This window comes from Giraffa tippelskirchi, chromosome 11 (assembly GCF_054371585.1).
Source record: "Giraffa tippelskirchi isolate mGirTip1 chromosome 11, T2T-mGirTip1v1.2.pri, whole genome shotgun sequence".
Taxonomy (NCBI): Eukaryota; Metazoa; Chordata; class Mammalia; order Artiodactyla; family Giraffidae; genus Giraffa; species Giraffa tippelskirchi.
In genome coordinates this window covers 128770378-128788752 of record NC_137285.1, presented here as the reverse complement: position 1 = coordinate 128788752, position 18375 = coordinate 128770378, and the positions used below count along the sequence as shown (strand labels likewise).

Here is an 18375-nt window from a genome sequence, read left to right as displayed (position 1 = left end):
TGGACAATGATCTATAATTTGCTAGCATAAATGTCTCATTTGTAGAAATGGAAGGGTCATTTTCACGTTCTGTTTCATAACATTCGTTTATGCAGATTTGCAGCACAAGTTAATCATGGGAACTTAAAGAAATAGTCACATGGTTGTCTTCTCTAGGTAGGCTTTTGCTTTCGACATCTGAACCCCTGTACTATCACACCTTAAAAAGATTCAATAAATTTTCCTAAAAAGACCAACCTCTCCCCTTCACTTGTATCTCCCATACAGCAAAGACGTTGTTTTCTGTATACAGCTGGAAACTCTCCAACTTCCATTAAATCTTGCTGGCTTTAGATGGGCCCATGATGTTCTATTTGAGGATAACCTAGTAAAGGGAAGAATGTTAAATTATCTGAGGCCATTGGCTCAGCTTCTAACAGAGTGATCCCAGGTCTTGCTTAAGATGAAGGGAATTGATGATCCTGTCCTGGCTGGAATTATTGATGGAGGACTCGAGTTGCCCAAGCTGACCCTTTGGCCTTCAAATCTGGTGTAACATGGAAAATCCCTCCCAGAGTCATCTTTCTTCACAGCAGTGTCAGGAACCTTGTTTGGATATCTGACTTGTTTGGAGCCCTACAAGTGAGACAGGGTGCATTCTGAGAGAGATGATGTTTACCATGAACAAGAAGACTGATGGAAAGTCCCAGCTTATCTAAAACCCAGGGGCCAGACCTTGAGATAACAGCACTCTGTTTTAAAAGTATTTACGTTCAGAAAAAGGAATTTCACAAGGCCCCAAAGCACAGTGTCTCCCTAACCACTGTCCAGTCCTAGAATGTCTATTTTGGAGAGGACAAAGATGTCACTGGGGAAAGGAAATTCTACAGTACTTACATAGAATTTTAACAGTTGGTAATGGCAAAGTGAAATGATCTTGGTTTGGGAGAAAGTAAGGCAAAATATTAAGGGAGATTTATTTATGAATCTTCCCTCCCCACTTGCTAACAATTAACTATTAACTTCAGGGCTTACTGTTCTAAATGCTTCATATAGACTTGGGACAACCTTGATTTTTATCACCCCTTTTTATGTATGAGAAAATTGAGGGTCAGAAAACTTAAATAACTTTCCCATGACACAGAGCTGCATACATAAATACACATACATACACAGATGAAAGCTGTCTAGACTAAGTGGGATTAATGAGCCATGTGTGTTAACTATTAAGAATCTCTCCCCATATTCCACTGTTAAGAGCAAGAGGCCAATTAGCAGACAGCTACAAAAATAGCTTAGTTTCCTCAAAAATACAAGTACAGTCATAGCAAAAGTCACCCCAGTGAATTTTGTGAAAACAGTAAAATTCATTCCTATGCCTTTTTCACCTTTACCCACTACCCTGAACAGTAACTCGTGTACTAATTACTGGTGAAAAATGGTGCCAAAGCCGTGTCATATTTTCAGTTTATGAAGAACATTACTGTTATTTTTTGCTGACTTTGACATTCAGAGTAGCACAGAGGGTTCCCACTTTCGGGAAAGACTTTCAACCCCAAAGAGTGGAAGCAGAAAACTTGCTTTGCTTTTTCCTTGGTGACCCGGAGCACTCCAGCTCATTAAGGTTTCTGTGTATTGACTTGTTACATGGTGGCTGAGAAGAGTGGGTGCCTGGAGAGTGGTAGATGAGGCTGGAGAGGTGGATGACAAGATCAGAGCATGCTGTGTGGGCCCTGGAAAGGATCTGTGGTTTTACTACAGGGCAGAGAAGCCATTTAAGCGATTGGTGCCAGAGGATGATATGATCTGATGTATAATTTTAAAGGATCATCCAGGCTGCTTTGTGTATTTAATGTTTGTGTACTTATGCATTAGAAGAAGACAGAAGAGGTCATGGCATCTTAGACTTGGGGAATGGCAATGATGGGAAAGAGGGGATGGATTTGAGATATATATGGAAGTAGGAATTAGAGGATTTGGTGATGGACTGAATATGGGAAGATGGTGGTGGGGGAGAAGAAAGAATTAAGAATGACTTGCGTTTGCCTGAGCAAATGGGTAGATAAAGGTGATATCTGTTGAGATGGAGAAGGCTGCCAGAATAAAAGGCTTAACAGAGGTAATCAAGAGTTTGATTATAGAAATGTGAAGCAGATATCCCAGCACAAGCATGCAATAAGCAGTTGCAAGTTTTGGCTGAGAGGTCAAGGAGTTATCTGGAATAGAAAGATAAATATGGGAGTCATTGGCATATGGATGGTCTTTGATGTCTGGGGAATGGGTAAGAACCCTTGTGGTAAAAATGTCAAGTGAAAAGGAAAAGGACTCAGCACTGTGCTCTGAGGACTTCAATTTTTAGCAGAGGAGGTGGAGCCAATAAAGGAAATGGAGAGAATGGAAACCAAAGGAAGAATATTTCAAAAAGGAGGGGATTTTATTAGTGGGGATCAAGTAAAAATAAGATTGCACAGCAAAGTTAAATAAACATTTACCAGTGAAAATTAGATGCCATGAGTGTTCTTGAAATTGGAGATTTGGGAAGATCTCAGGACATATGTTAGGCAAATAATAGAAGTTTACTGTTGGCTTGTAGAGCATAAAAGTTGTGCTAAATCACTTTTTGACCTAGCTGGGTAATTAGTATCATGGGGATAGGGCTTGGGGCAAAGTCAGGATTCCTTATCTATTTAAAATCTTCTAATGGACAACTCACACAGAACACCAAGTTCTTAGCAATGTACATCACAAGTAGGGAAGGGAGAGAATTCAGGGAGCATTCTTTGCAAAACCAAGAACTGTGTAGGCAGGGCAGGGTACATTGTCTTTATCAACACAGCAGAGTTATTAGGCATTTATTTTCATCTTCATTTAATAGACTTAAAAAAAAACCTCTTAATTTTTATTTTGGAGTGTAGTTGATTAACAATGTTGTGTTTCAGGTGTACAGCAAAGTGAGTCAGTTATACACATACATGTTTCTATTCTTCTTCAAATTCTTTTCCCACTTAGGTTGTTACACAGTACTGAGCAGAGTTCCCTGTGCTATATGGTATGTTCTTGTTGGTTGTCCATTTTTATTTTTTAAATTAATTTTATGGAAGTATAGTTTCTTTACAGTTTGTGTTAGTTTAACAGACTCTTTGGAGAGCAGATCCAACAGAGGGGGGTCTTGAAAAAGCCAAAGGTTGTATTAGGCTTTAAAAAAGGCTAGACCTTGCTTTTGGGGGGTGGTTCTGAGGTTCTCTTTAATAGAAAGAGAAGAAAGGTATCTTCTTCTTATGTGATTACTTTCAAGATTTCCCTTCAGGTGAATTTGAACATAAACGGACCAAACCACCTTTGCCCAACTTAGGCTTCTTTTGAGATTGAAAAAAAGAAAACGTGAAGACTAAAATAGAACAGGAGATTATATCCAAAGGAGACTGACAGATTTCTGGCACTCACTGCAGAGAATGAGGGACACACATGCTCCGTTGGAGACAGGGAGAGAATGGGACACAGATCACACAGGGAGAAGCTCATGGCCCTGGAGTGGGAGGCTCCACTATTGTTGAGAAGAGACGAAATGTTGGGACTTTCCTTGTGAAGGGACTGTATCATGGAGGAACTGTTTCTCTGATTAGGTCCCAGACCTTTCCCCAATATCTTTCAAATCAGAAAAATACGCACAAGGGAAGGAAAAGAATTAAGGACATAGGTGGTTTTATTTGTATTGCAGAGCCTTTGAGTCTCTTTGGACTTCTGAAGTCAATTCAGGCTGAACTGAACATCCCCTTTAGAGGATGCAAGTAAAAGAACCAAGTGGAACCCTCCCACTGGAAGATGAGAATGGCAAGAAATCGACACTTTAGCTTTGGGGACTGTAAGTCATGGGATGAATCTTCAGTTTCTTGTCTTTTGGGAATCATTTCCCTATATCAGGTTGCTTTGTAGCTTTATATCAGGCAAGTTGACTCACTTGACTGGTTTGTTTCTCCTTCTAAGACTTTATTGATTCATGGAATCATCAAGTATTGCTATTGGATGCATCTCTTTCAAAGCTGGCAGCAACTGTTGCCTGGCCCTAACAGAAGCCTACTAACTCTGTTGTTATTAGAGTTATATTGTGTTATTTTATCAACTTTTAATTTAATCTTTTCTGCCCCCCCATTATTAGAGAAGATTTCATGGATAGCCACTCACTTTCACCCCAGCTCTTAGAGCCCCTGGGGTGTAAATCTTGAGGTTAATCTGACCTTCAGCCTAGACCTCACAGTAAGCCTACTCCTTGGTTTGAAATAGCTTCTATTTGTTAAATTAAGGGGTGGATTACAGGGTGGTTCTTTATTACATTTTATGTTTTCTTATTTATATGTGTGACATGCATTCTTTAATAAGTAGTGACAATTGCATAAGAAAAAAAATCAAAAAGAAAGAAGAAATCATGGGATATTTTCAGAAGAAGGAACAAATCAGTGCAAGTGTGCCAGAAAAACTAGGTGAGGTAGAAGAACCAGTCAGGGCTTTCAGAATAGATTTCTAGACTCCTCTAACTCTAGACTGATTTGGCTAAGGTTATAATGGTTTGAAAACTTATTCTTTGACACTTAAATGAATGACCTTGACTAGATTCCTTTCCTTTTTTAGGCCTTAGTTTCCCCAACTGAAAAAAAAAAAAAAGTGGGACCTGGAATGGAAAATCAGGGTTGGTAAATGCATGAATATCATACTCCAGCCAATGCCCATGGCAGACATGAGTAATTGATCGCAACACTCATTCTAAGTTGGGAAAAGACTTCCCAATTGTTTTGAACACAGAACTTCAGTTGTTCACATATAAAAAGAGAGAAGTCTAAAGTTCCTTCAAGACTTGTCATTCTGTATCCCAACCCTGCCATTCTCTGTTTGAAGTGAAAAGTGAAGTTGCTCAGTCGTGTCCGACTCTTTGCGACCACATGGACTGTAGCATACCAGGCTCCTCCGTCCATGGGATTTTCCAGGCATTCTCTGCTTAATCCTCCAAGTTAGTCTGGGAGCTCCTTAAAGGGTGGGACCCATTCCTTGTACTCAGTGGACACGAGAGTTTCAGTAAAAACCAGCTTCCTGGAAAGCGCCATTTCTTCCACCTTTTGCACAATTCGTATCCTAGATCAAGAATGGAGCATCTTCTAGAGACCAGTAAGTGGACTCTGGTTGTTTGTGAACTAAATCCGTTCCACCCGCTAGGCCATATTCAAGAGGACAAGGATCTAGTCTCTGCTGGAGACTTGTGAAAAATACAAGGGAACTTGGAAAAGCCACGTGAAGGAGAGAGGAGCAGAAGTGCACTCAGAACTGAGTGAAGAGAGGATGTGGTGTGAAGGTCTGTACGGGGCTACTATTAAGGGGAAATAAAGGTAGTCTAAATGGCACCAGGCAGATAAGGAGACTTTTCTCTCTGTTGGCTTTGCCAGCTCACACACTCTCTCAGGCCTACCCCTCAGCTGTTAACGCTGCCAAGTGAGGGAGGTGGTTTCTTTGATGCCTGATTCCAACGCAATGGACTGAAAATAAAGTTGTGAGCAAGAGAGCGAACGCCCAGAGGGACAGTTTACAACCAAGCACCGCACGCCCTCCAGTGGCAGAAAACCAGTAACTCGGGTGAAAAGGAACCCTCAATTATTACCTAAACTACTTTGGAAGTAGTATAATTTTTTTTTTTCTTTTGCTCTAACCTTAGGATACTTAGGATAAATATACAGATTTTTTGTTTAATGCTGGCATGAAACCCAGGAGTGTTATGTAATGTTATCAATATATAGAATGTCAGACCTGAAGTTAATCATAAAAATAACTTATCCCATTTTTTGTTACTCCTAATAAATGAAAGGTCAGAGAGGTAGAGGGACAGAGCTGATGCTGTCATCACCATCTTCTGGCTCCAAATTCAGCACTTTACTCATCTTGGCTTCTCTATAGCAGTATTTTTCTTCTTTTGTAATTGTTCTTAGCCTTTATTTGTATGTTGTTACATATGTTATATGTTGTCACACATATCCTATCGTGCCTTTTAAAGCTGAAAGTGCATTAAATAATAGTCATGAATTTTTTTGACGTTACATACATAAAGAAGGCTTCCCAGGTGGTGTAGTGGTATAAAGAATCCACCTACCAAAATGCAGGAGATGCAAGAGACAAGGGTTTGATCCCTGGGTAGGGAAGATCCTCTGTAGAAGGAAATGGCAACCCACTCCAGTATTCTTGCCTGGAAAATTCCATGGACAGAGGAGCCTGGCAGGGTACAGTCCATGGGGTCGCAAAGAATCGGACTTGACTGAATGACTGAGTGCACACACGTAAAACCAGGAAAATGTATAACAGAAGCTGTCATGACAGACCAGAGGAGGGCATTCAGTAGATGGCATATAGTCTCAAATACTGAGTTTTTACATATTCTATTCCTCTACCTCCACAAAAATAATTCTTAAGATTTTGTCTCAAACCAGTGGCATAAATAAGTATACTGTATATTGAATTTTCATTCTTCCTTTTAGTAAAACCTCACATTAAAAAATATATCATCAACTAGCCTCTTGTAATACAGGGGGAAACGCATAACAAAATAGGTGCATGGTCTTGTAAAATTCACTGTATTTTATGGTTTGGAAAATTAGCAAAGAAATTTCCAACTGATGAAGTTGATGAAAGGTTAAATGATAAAATTTTAACTGCTGAAAAGATAATTTACTAAGCATATGAATGACTATTCATTGGAAGGACTGATGCTGAAACTGAACCTCAATACTTAGACCATCTGATACAAAGAGCAGACTCACTGGAAAAGAGCCTGGTGCTGGGAAAGATTGAGGGCAGGAGGAGAAGGGAATGACAGAGGATGAGATGGCTGGATGGCATCACCAACTCGATGGACATGGGTTTGGATGTACTCAGGGAGTTGGTGATGGACAGGGAGGCCTGGTGTGCTGCGGTTCATGGGGTCGCAAAGAGTTGGACACGACCAAGTGACTGAACTGAACTGAACTCAATAAAAGAAGTAGATGATATATCCCCACTCTTGTTGGAAAGATAGGTTTTCTTACCTCTGCTGAAAGAAAAGATACATCTGTAATTAACTATGGCTAATTTGTCTGGGACACAGAGTTTTGGAACCAGAACTTTAAGGCCTGAGAAAGAAAGTGGGTATTCCAAGTGGATTCTTTCCAATGTTGATGGATGGGACTTACATCAGCTCTGCAGGACAAGGTGACCAGTAGGTTTCAACTCACATAATCTTCCCTATTGAGCATCACCTGCTCTCAACTGCATTCTACCTGGTGAGCGTATCTAGGCTCAGGAGGAAAGTATGTTTAACAGACTAGTGATCTCTATTATGAGTAAGGGATATGGGCAGATGGCATGAGAGCACATATTTGCCACAATTGCTCCACATGAACTAAATTCTCCAAAACCTACACTTTCTGAAGTGTTATATGCAGGTGCAGAGGCATTGACATCACGTGGGAACTTTATAGAAATGCAAAAATTCAGATGTCGTTCCAGACCCATTTTATGAGCATCTTCATTGTAAGTAAAGCCTGAAGTGACTTCTGTGCCCACTGATGTTGAAATGTGCTGGGGTAAAGCTTGTTTACAAACACAGCCATGACATTTCAGAAACCACGGACTGTGTTCTCCTGCATATGATTCAGTGATGTGATTATTTTTTCTCTTTCCTCCTTTCATTAATTTTATTATTAAACAGTCATACAATAAAATTGACTCATTTTTGGTCCATATTTCTATGAGTTTTAATACAGATACAGATTTTTAGGGCTTCCCAGTCAGCGCTGATGGTAAAGAAACTGCCTGTCAATGCAGGAGACATAAGAAATGCGGGCTTGATCCCTGGGTTGGGAAGATCCTGTGGAGGAGGGCATGCAACGCATTCCATTATTCTTGCCTAGAGAATTCCGTGGACAGAGGAGCCTGGCGGGCTATGGTCCATGAGGTTGCAGAGTTGGATAAGACTGAAGCAACTTAGCACATAGACTTATAAGCCACCATCTGAGTCAGGATACCATATAGTTCATTCATCCCCCAAAACTCTCTTGCTATCCTTCTCTAGGCTTACCTGCCACCATCCTGAACCCCTGGTGACCACTATTTGAGTCTCTGCCACTATAGTTTCATCTTTTTGAGAATGTCACATGAATGGAACCATAGCATGTGTTATTTTTTGAATTTTGCTTCTTTCACTCAGCATAATGCCTTTCATAACTGGATTTTGATAATACCTTTCTTTGTCTTGCAGCTGTAAAGAAAATACTGTAGAGTAAAATTCTGTGACTTCATAGAAAAATGGTGATTTCTCACATCAATGTTGACAGTCTAAATTGTTCTAGGAATTTATCAATGTATTTGGTCCCATGTTCTTTCAAGTGTGAAACCATACACCAAGTTTACTTCCCAGACACATCCATCTGATGTCTTGAGTTAAATTGTCATTCAGTGTTTGCTCTATTTTATAAATGCTTCTTCATACTTGCTTTACTAGGCTAACATTTCATTTTTTCCCATTTCAAGTAATATTTTTAAAAGGCAGTATTCCTTAACCATCTTTGTAAATTATCTTTTGGATGGAACCCATAAGTACACCCCTGCCCATGCCACCAAACATTCCCAAATGGAACAGAATTTAAAAAATGTTTTGAAACACGGAGTTCTAAAGGTTCCTTGGAAGGAGGACTACAGCAACAGAAAAACAAAAAAGAAGTCTACTCTAGAATATAATTGTCATCATCCTATTCCTCCATCATGTTTGCAAATCAGTTTCCCATCCATTCTCTGTTAGAGTTCGACAGTCCTGGGAAATGTAGGAACCCAGCCAGGTGTTGTTACTATCACTTTGCAGATGAGGAAAGTGAAGACTAGATGGGGAGGCGAGCAGTCAAAGGTCACACAGCTGGCTGTGATAGAGCCAGAAATAGAATGGAAAATTCTGAGTTCTATTAGGCACCTGGTATTAATATTATAGGATTTTTTTTTCTATTAGATAATCACAAAAACTATTAGATCTATTGCATTCTAAAGTGAAAGTGAAGTCGCTCAGTCGTGTCCGACTCTTCGCGACCCCATGGACTGCAGCCTACCAGGCTCCTCCGTCCATGGGATTTTCCAGGCAAGAGTACTGGAGTGGGATGCCATTGCCTTCTCCATTGCATTCTAAAAGACAGGGATAATTTCTTTAGATATGAAAACCCAAGTTTTTCTAATCACGGTAATCTTCTAAAACTTCATGAGTATTTTGATAGCAAGTCTGTTCTGTCATGCTATTTTTGTTTGACTCTAGTCACACAGAGCAACCTTGTTTGAGGATATAATTCACTTGTCATTACAATCCCACAAATAGACATTTTTCTTTCTAGAGAGTAAAATTCTGAAGACTGAGGCCATTTTCTAGTTCAATTTCCCCTGCTTCCATTTTAAAGCTTTCCGAGGTTGGAGTCTATGATGAGGCAAGTCTTTTTAGGATATGAGACAGACCCCTTTCCTCCCTTGGAATTACCGTAGGATCTGGTAGCTGCTTCTTTACACCCTCTGCTAAGCTTTATTGATATATCTTATGATCCAGGGAATAACTGCTCATTTCAGTGGAAGTGGTAATAATTTTTAGTTCACATCTTTGGGGACACTTTTTAAGGCATGTAATATGAAATGTGCAGTGCATTTGTAAAGCGGGAGTCAGAGTCTTCAAAGTTGTGGAAACTAAATCTGAGGGCATCTGTGAATTGTATTAGGATGGTTAACCTTAATGCATAAGGCTTGCATTCTATTGTCTCAGCCGCTTTTTACCCACCCCCATGCATACCCTGCAATGCCCCTGATTAACACCAGTGCCCAGGTGTTGTGTGGCTCTCCTGCAAGGATGACTTGCCACCATCCCATGCTGCAGACATCTATTCAGGGTGAGCACCAGGCCCAGAACTCATTAATTAACAAGGGTGATGGGAAGTTGTAAACACAGCTGTCAGCTGCAGGCTCTGCCGACCTGCCTGCATTCAACAAGTGAAAAAAAGTCGGGGGGTAACATAGTCTCATTGTCTGGGGCCTCCTCAACCAAACTTGAAAGCAGGTCTCTGGCAGAGGAACCAACAGCATGCCCTAGTCTCTCCAGAGCTACCCAGAGGCAGGGCTCCTTTTTGCCTGGAGTTTCTAGCTTTAGAGCCAACCCATCAAGAGATGTCAGAGTCTTAAGGAGAAAGTAGCAACCTTGTTACTAAAGGGCACATTTTCCAGACATTCAGCACTTGTGTTTTTGGTGAGTTCTTGGAGGAGACTTGGGCTTCCCAGGTGGTGCTAGTGGTAAAGGATCTGCCTGCTAATGTAGGAGACACAGGAGACGTGGGTTTGATCCCTGAGTCGGGAATATCCCCTGGAGAAGGGAATGGCAGAATTCCATGGACAGAGGAGCCTGGAGGACTATAGTCCACGGGGTCACAAAGAATACGACATGGCTGAGCATGCATGCAAGCAAGCAATAAGTATAAATGTAAAATATAAGTATCTTTTAGTATTTACCTATTTATAATTGGGCTTCCCTGGTGGCTCAGCTGGTAAAGAGTCCTCCTGCAATGCAGGAAACCCCGGTTCGATTCCTGGGTTGGGAAGATCTGCTGGAGAAGGGCTAGGCTACCCACTCCAGTATTCTTGGGCTTCCCTTGTGACTCAGCTGGTAAAGAATCTGCCTGCAATGTGGGAGACATGGGTTCTATCCCTGGGTTGGGAACATCCCCTGGAGAAGGGAAAGGCTACCCATTCCAGTATTCTGGCCTGGAGAATTCCATGGACTGTATAGTCCATGGAGTCACAAAGAGTCGGACATGACTGAGAACTTTCACTTTCTTTCACTTTATAATTGTTCTTTGCAAGCTACTAATGTATTCTATATATTATTTTGTTAATTATATATTATTGTATATATAATTCTTCTGATCAGGTTTATTGGGACATTATTTGGCTCCAAGTCACAATATACTATTGTGCATCTGTAGTTTGCAAAACCCAACAGTAGAAGTTGAGGGGGTATCAGAAATGATTAACCAGGCTCCCTGCTTTTGTGTTGCTTCCAATCTCAAGGGAAAGACTGACCTGTTATAAGTAACTTTTAGAACAAGAGGCTGAATGAGGCAAGGGAAGGCTTAGATCTTCCTCACCAGTCACTTTTTCTCCCGGCTGATTTCCCAGTAGGAAATACAGTCAGGAGTAGCAGTTAACTGGGACTCCAATTGACCTGCATGTGTGCGTATCCAATAATCTTCACTGTTACACTCTTGGCTGAATGCTGACTTTAGCTTAAAGACTAAGTTGGGCTTCAGGTCTCAAAAGCTTGAATCTGGATCCTTCTAACCTGCTGAATTATATAGAGGCAAAGGCCAGGGTGCCTAGGCATGCATATGGAAACACAGTGGGCCTGCCTGGATGTCTACTTGTAGTCACCTGGAGAAGGTAAAGGGATAGATGGGTCTGTACCTTCAGCACCCAGGAATCTGACCCCAAAGAAAATGTGATGTGAAAAATGATCTAGAATGTTGATCAATCAGATGAATAACTCTTTCTCTTTTGAAAAGTTAGGGAGTGAGCTAGGAAGAGATGGCAAAAGATTGCATGATGGAAGGAGAGGGGTAGAAGTGTTCCCTCTCCTACAGGCAGTAACGGGTGAGTGGTGGATGCAAAGTGGATGAGAGTCCATGAACCAGGAGAGCAGATTTTAGTTGACAGAACAAAACAGGAAGGCTCAAGTCCTTGCTAACACTTAGGAAATGGTCAAGTTGACGGAGCCCATGAATTGGAAAAAGGTGGATGATCAAAGGACCAAGAGACTGACAGCAAATGAGAAGCAAAGCAAGATAAGTAGGAGAAGAAACAAATGCCCCGATAAGGCAGATGGAAGCACTGCTGTCTACCTGTCGGCTTAACTCGTTGAGACCAAGTCCCTGGTGACTCTCAGGCAATGATGACCGCAGGTAGCTGACCTGGTAGCTAATGCAGCGTCACGAGTGGAGAGATATCTGTCTGTGTAGTGGGGAGTAGGGGTGGGCAGGAGGCACTTCAGCTTCCCTCCTCCAACTCTAACAATCGCTGCTGTGTTGTATACATATGAGCATTATACGATACTGTTTTCTTAAAGAGATAATGTTTGAAATGTTTGGAAACTATTGGTATGGCAGAAAAGACTGGACTGGAATTTAGCAAGCAAGAGTTTTAGTCCTAATTCTGCTAGTTTGGCTCCTTGAACAATAATAAAAACTATAATAAAGACCATGATAATACTGATAGTGTGCTAAGCTATATGTTCCACAGTGTGTGTAATCATACCTTCTATGTATTATTTTATCTGATCCTCATAATAATTCTACAAAATCATCATATTATTCCATTTCACAGATGAGGTACAGAAAGGGAGCTTGCTCAGGGGGATACAGAACTTGTATCAGATCCAATTCTCAAACTGAGGTTTATCTGATATTAAAGACTATGATCTTCTAGCACTCACTTGACTGCTATAACTTCACTCTTACCTCTAACAGCTGAATAAATGTCTTTACCTATGAAAAATGCTATTGGTGTTTTGATGGGGATTGCATTGAATGGTAGATTGCCTTGGGTAGTGTTTAATAATATTAATTCTTCTAATCCAAAAACATGGTGTATCTTGCCACATAAGTCAGACAGAGAGAGAGAAATATTGTATGATTTCACTTATATGTGGAACCTAAAAAATACAATAAACTAGTGAATATAACAAAAAATAGCCACAGATATAGAGAATAAACTAATGATTACCAGTGGGGAGAGGGAAGCAGGAGGGACCATGTGTAGAGGTAGGTGATTAAAAGGGACAAACCATTATGTATAAAATAAGCTACAAAGATATATCATACTACACAGAGAAGATAACCAATATTTTATAATAACTATAGATGGAATATAAACTTTAACAATTGTGAGTCACATAACCATTAACAATTGTGAATCACTATATTGTATACCTGTAATTTATATAATACTGTACATCAAGTATACTCAATTAAAAAAAACCCTTGTCTATTATCACACAATATGATGTAATTTCAAATGAATAAATGCTTGTGACAAAACATTGTAAGATAAAAGTTCTTTAAAAAGGAAGCAATTATTATCCTACTCCAAGTCTGGTGCTTTTAAATGTTTGTTGAATGAGTACAAACTGGAAATGCAATTTATCTATCTCTCTATACATTTATCTCAACTTTTTTTTTTCAGTTCTACTTATGTGAAGAAGAATTGTTGTAAACTACCAAAAAAGATCTTCTAGAAAATCTCTAAGTAGAAAGGCTTCTTTCCCAAGTTTGGTTGGCTTTAGAGGATTAAAAAAATGATTGATGACTTCCCTGGTGGTCCAGTAGTTAGGAATCCACCTACCAGTGCAGGGGACATGGGTTCGATCTCTGGTCCGGGAAGGTTCCACATGCTGCGGGGCAACTAAGCCCACGTGCCGCAACTACTGAAGCCTGTGCACCCTGGAGCCTGTGCTCCACAACACGGAAAACCACTGCAGTGAGAAACCTGTGCCCGCAACGAAGTGTAGCCCCCACTGGCTGCAACTAGAGAAAGTCTGTCCATACACGTCAACAAAGACCCGGTGCAGACAATAAGTGAAAAAAAAATTTTGTTTCCTCGGGATGTTTTTTTTTTTGATCTTGATCTTTTTTTTTCTTTCTTGATCTTGGGATACCTTTTATGAAATGTTTCCAAGGTGGCTCAGTGATAAAGAATCTACCTGCCAATTCAGGAGACACGGTTTCAGGGCTTGAGTTGGGAAGAGCCCCTGGAGGAGGAAATGGCAACCCATTCAAGTATTCTTGATGGGATAATCCCATGGCAGAGGAGCCTGGTGGGTGGCAAAGAGTCGGACATGACTGAGCGACTGAGCACATGCACAGCCTTCATGAAAGGAATCATAAAATAGCTCCCTCTACTAAGCACACTGCATGTTAGTGATACTTTCTAATCTCCTTTAATCTTCAAGTTGTGGGCATTAGTATTTTCATTTTATAGTTAAGGAGACTAAACCTTTGAGCAGTTGAGAAATTCACCCATATTTATCTTGCTCAAAGTACAATCACGAAGCCTGAAAATACTGGATGCCTTGCCACAAGAATCTAGCTTTGAAGGCAAAGCTTGTGAATAACTTATTATGACCTTTAACTTCTTACCAAGTCAAGAAAAGAAAAAGGATTCCAGGGCCTATTGGAAAAGCATTCCCCAAAGGTTTGGAGAAATAAATAGTTTCAGCAGTCCTGTGATACTGAAGAGTGAAGGCCTGTTCCTCCCTGGAGCCCTGGGAAGTAGCTCCAGCTCTTCCCAGTAGCCTTGGCTCCCACACTCATCTGGCTAGAATCTTGTTTTCCTCTGCAGCAGAGCTGGGCTGCAGTTTTTGATAGTGCTTGACTTAAACAAGTTTCCACATGAACCTCTGATCTAGTGCTGGAACAAAGCGACAGCAGAGGGAGGCCCAGCTCGGAATGAGTCAGGTGGAGACTGATGCCTTGTTTCTTGTTAAACACGGTTCCCCCTCCAGGTATGTACTTTTCCCCAACAGTTGAACTCTGTCAACACAAGTCTGGGCTTCCCTCTCCCCACTAATGCAAACATTGTTAATAGCAGGAAAGGAAAAGAAATCCATGGCTGAAATGTGAAAACCTATGCTTTCAGGTAGAGGATCAAGAGCCCTTCACCTTGCCAAACATTATTTGAATTTTGTAGAACAAACACTGGAGTTTACGTTACATCCTCGAATTCAATATTTGGCATAGGATGATAACCGCTGCTGATCTCTCCCACTTGGTGTACCTGTTAATTGTTTTGAGATCAAGTGACGAACCCCATCAGAGGATTGTGGGTTCAGTTGCCTTACCCCACCTTTTCTAACTAGAGAAGAAACTGCGTTTCAGAGAAGTTAAGTGATTCACCCAGGATTATATAGCCACTTGAAGAGTTGGCGGTGTAGACAGAATTGAGGGCTCCTAACTTGTATTAAAGTGACTTTTTAACCCTACTAGAATTAATTCTGTTTTTGTTAGTATCAGTATCCACTGAGATAAAGCAATTTGTCCTGGATCAGCTTGAAACCATGTTCTTATGAAGTCATCTGCTAGTAACTAAAAGTATTTACTATTGCTAAATATTTTGACACAGTTTACCTGGCTTTCTAATGCTGTGATTAGAGTAGACCTTCGGGGAGTCTGCCTTGGTTTGTGTCTCAACTGTACCAACTATTAGCTCTCTGTGTGTGTTAGTCACCAAGTCATGTCTGACTCTTTGTGACCCCATGGACTGTAGCCCGCCAGGCTCCTCTGTCCATAGGATTCTCCAGGCAAGAATACTTGAGTGGGTTGCCATTTCCTTCTCCAGGGCATTGTCCAAACCCAGGGATCGACCCCGGGTCTCCTGCATTGTAAGCAGATTCTTTGCCATCTGAGCCACCAGGGAAGCCACCATTATCTTAGGAAATTTTTACCTCTTTGTGCTCCCATTTCCCTTTTCATAAAGTGGGAATACTAGCAACATCCACCTAACCCCGAGTGACTATGAGAATTAAGTGAAATTATACATACTCAGAGGTCAGAACTGTGCCAGGCACACAGTAAATACCCAATAAATGTCAAGATCCCTATTATGGTGTGGAAACTTAAGACATTTTAGCTTTGCCTCTCTCATTAACTAGCCTCATACTCGCTGTGCCTCAGTTTCCTCATCTGTGAGATAAAATTCTTATTGCTTCACCATTCAAAATAGATTGAGCTTATTTATATGCTTGCAATGGAGACACTTATTCATTTGATAATTTATTCTTTGTTGAATGAATCTTTATCGAGTGCCAGCTGTGCAGGGCACCCTGTGAGCAAGACAGAGGAGCCCCCTGTTTTCAAGGAGCTCATAGCCTGTGAGGGAGATAGAAAACCATACAAGCAGTTAGAGTAAAGGATGAGAAAGTTATGAGAGTGGAGTATAGGGTGCTGTGTAGCAGGGGTACTCACATAGTCTGAGGGTAGGGGTGGGCGGGTTAAGGAAGACTTCTTGAAAGTGATAATTAAGCCAAAACTCAGGATGGGTAAGAGTAATTAGGCAAAGAAAGAAAAAAGTGTTCTAGGAAGAAAGTCCAGCGACTGGAAAAAGCAAGAGAATCAAGTGGTTCTACCGTATTTCATCTACTTTGAGACACCATCCATTTTTAAGATGTGCCCTATATTTTATATCTTAAAAATGAATGGTGTCTCAAACTAGATGAAATACACTAGACCTTAAGAAGGGAAAAACACTGCCAGTCGAACTTCGACATAAAGTTTTAGCACTTATGGTTTTAATGCTGTTTGAACGAACATATAAAAATGTTATTATACAGTGCTCTATCAAATATAACCAAATAAAAATATATGTGAAATAGTTTGCTTTCAGTATTCTTGAAACTTACTGTTAGAGTTAGATTTTCCTGAAAGGTGTTTTGATTCAGAGGCATGGATGTCAAACTTTTCCAGTATGATCAAGAGCCATGGGCTTCCCTTGTGGCTCAGCTGGTAAGGAATCCACCTGCAATGCGGGAGACCTGGGTTTTATCCCTGGGTTGGGAAGATCCCCTGGAGAACGGAAAGGCTACCCACTCCAGGATTCTGGCCTGGAGAACTCCATGGACTGTATGGTCCATGGGGTCGCAAAGAGTCAGACAACTTTCACTCCACTTTCACTTTCAAGAGCCTTGGTGATACAGTTTTTCATAAAAGAATTCATGGCTGAGCTGAAAGCCATCCGAACTGGGCTCTTCGGCTGGGTTTGGGAGTCCGTGGGATTAGCCGCCTTTTGCTTCCCACTTGGGAAATGTGGCTGAGCGCCTCTGATTCACCCCCTCCCACAGCATTTGGTGCCTAGAGGTTGAAAGGGTGGCCTACAGTTGTTTCTGGGATTTTCTTCCAAACTAATACCCATTCTGACAGTTTTGAAACTGCGGCTTTTCATGTTTGTGCATGCAAGGCCAAAGCAATTAGTTAACAACTGTTGCCTGTTCTAGAATGATTTTCAGATGCAATCCAGTCTCAGAGGGCGGGTGTTCTGATGTGAAAAAAAAAAGCATCTGTGAGCTGAGGAAGATCTCCTTAGAGAAATCCTGTGACAGCAGAAGTGGCCTGGCTCTAGTTCACTGCCATACTCAGTCACTTGCTAAAAGCTGCCTGGGGAGGGTGTGGCCCTGGCATGAATGCTATCATAAATGCCCAAAGTGCGGCTGCTGGAATCTATTGGCTAACTGTACTACTCTGTGAAGTTTTTCTTTTTTAAGGATGATCTTAGCAATCCTCCATGGCTGCCACACCCCGCAAAGTATATGGAGCAGTTACTACTGGCCCTATTTTAAGCAGGTTTCATATAATTAAAGATGTTCAGTGTGACAGTGGAAAATTACCAGCTTTCATGTGTCTCATTAAGTGGATTTTTAAAATGTTTTTCAAAATCCTGTTGTGATAGATGGTCTTCGAAGACAGCTACCATCTATTTCTTTAATGGCTGTAGATCAGTTGGCGCCTCGTGTCCAGCCCCTCCCCTTGCGCCTGGGTGGGACTTATGCCTTGCTTTGACCAATAGAATGCAGTGATGTAATGCTTGGCAGGATTTAAGAGGACAGGTAACTTCTCGCTTTCCTCTTAGAAGCCAGGTATCAGGTGAGTAGTTTGACCCTAATCTCTTTCCAATTATGAGAAAACTGGTCTACAAAATAGCTGACTAGTACTTGTCAGAAGTGTGCCAAGACCATGAAAGACAAAGCTGATAAACTGTTACACACAGGAAGAGACTAAGGAAAAATTACAGCTAAATATAATGTGGGATCTTGGCTAGTATCTTTGGGTAGAAAAAAAATTATTAGTAGATCAACTGGTGAAGTTTAATAGTGTCTGTAGTTTAGTCAATAAACATTATACCAAATTAGTTGACTGTGGTCACATATTAAGGTTGTGTAGGAAGTTAACATTAGGGAACCTTGGGTGATGGGTGTGTAGGAACTCTCTCTACTATTTTTGTAACACTAAGTGTCAGGATGATCTGTAATGTATCAGTAGTTAACCTGGAACACCAGAAGAGAGGCAGCAGCTCAGATCACACAGCAGGGCTCCTCTTGAGTTGGGGCTCTTGGAAAAAAAGTACTGATCTCAACATTGGGAAGTTGGTGGCTTTTCTGTAATGTTATCTTAGGGGGCCAAATGATCTTTGGTTTCCAAACAACCTCTTCACTCATCTATTTTGAAGTTGAAATTCCTATTCTTCTGGCGATCCACTAATTTAAGGCAAGCATCATAAAAGTCATCTTGTGTGACAGAAATTCTTGGAGATTCATCACAAAAGAAAAATGTT

The 18375-nt window shown here is 40.9% G+C and overlaps 1 long non-coding RNA gene across 2 annotated transcripts in view; it reads right to left on the bottom strand.

The window, feature by feature from the left end:
* LOC145526970 (uncharacterized) overlaps window positions 1–18375 on the bottom strand; it is a 36710-nt gene that overhangs the window by 9645 nt on the left and 8690 nt on the right. Inside the window, exons 2-3 of one of the 2 annotated variants that reach the window (XR_014069362.1) lie at window positions 16451–16566; window positions 238–364 (exon numbers count right to left, since the gene is read on the bottom strand). This is a non-coding gene — a long non-coding RNA (uncharacterized LOC145526970). Of the gene's footprint in view, window positions 1–237; window positions 365–16450; window positions 16567–17431; window positions 17566–18375 lie in introns of those variants that run through there. The other variant, XR_014069361.1, reaches the window with a different exon arrangement.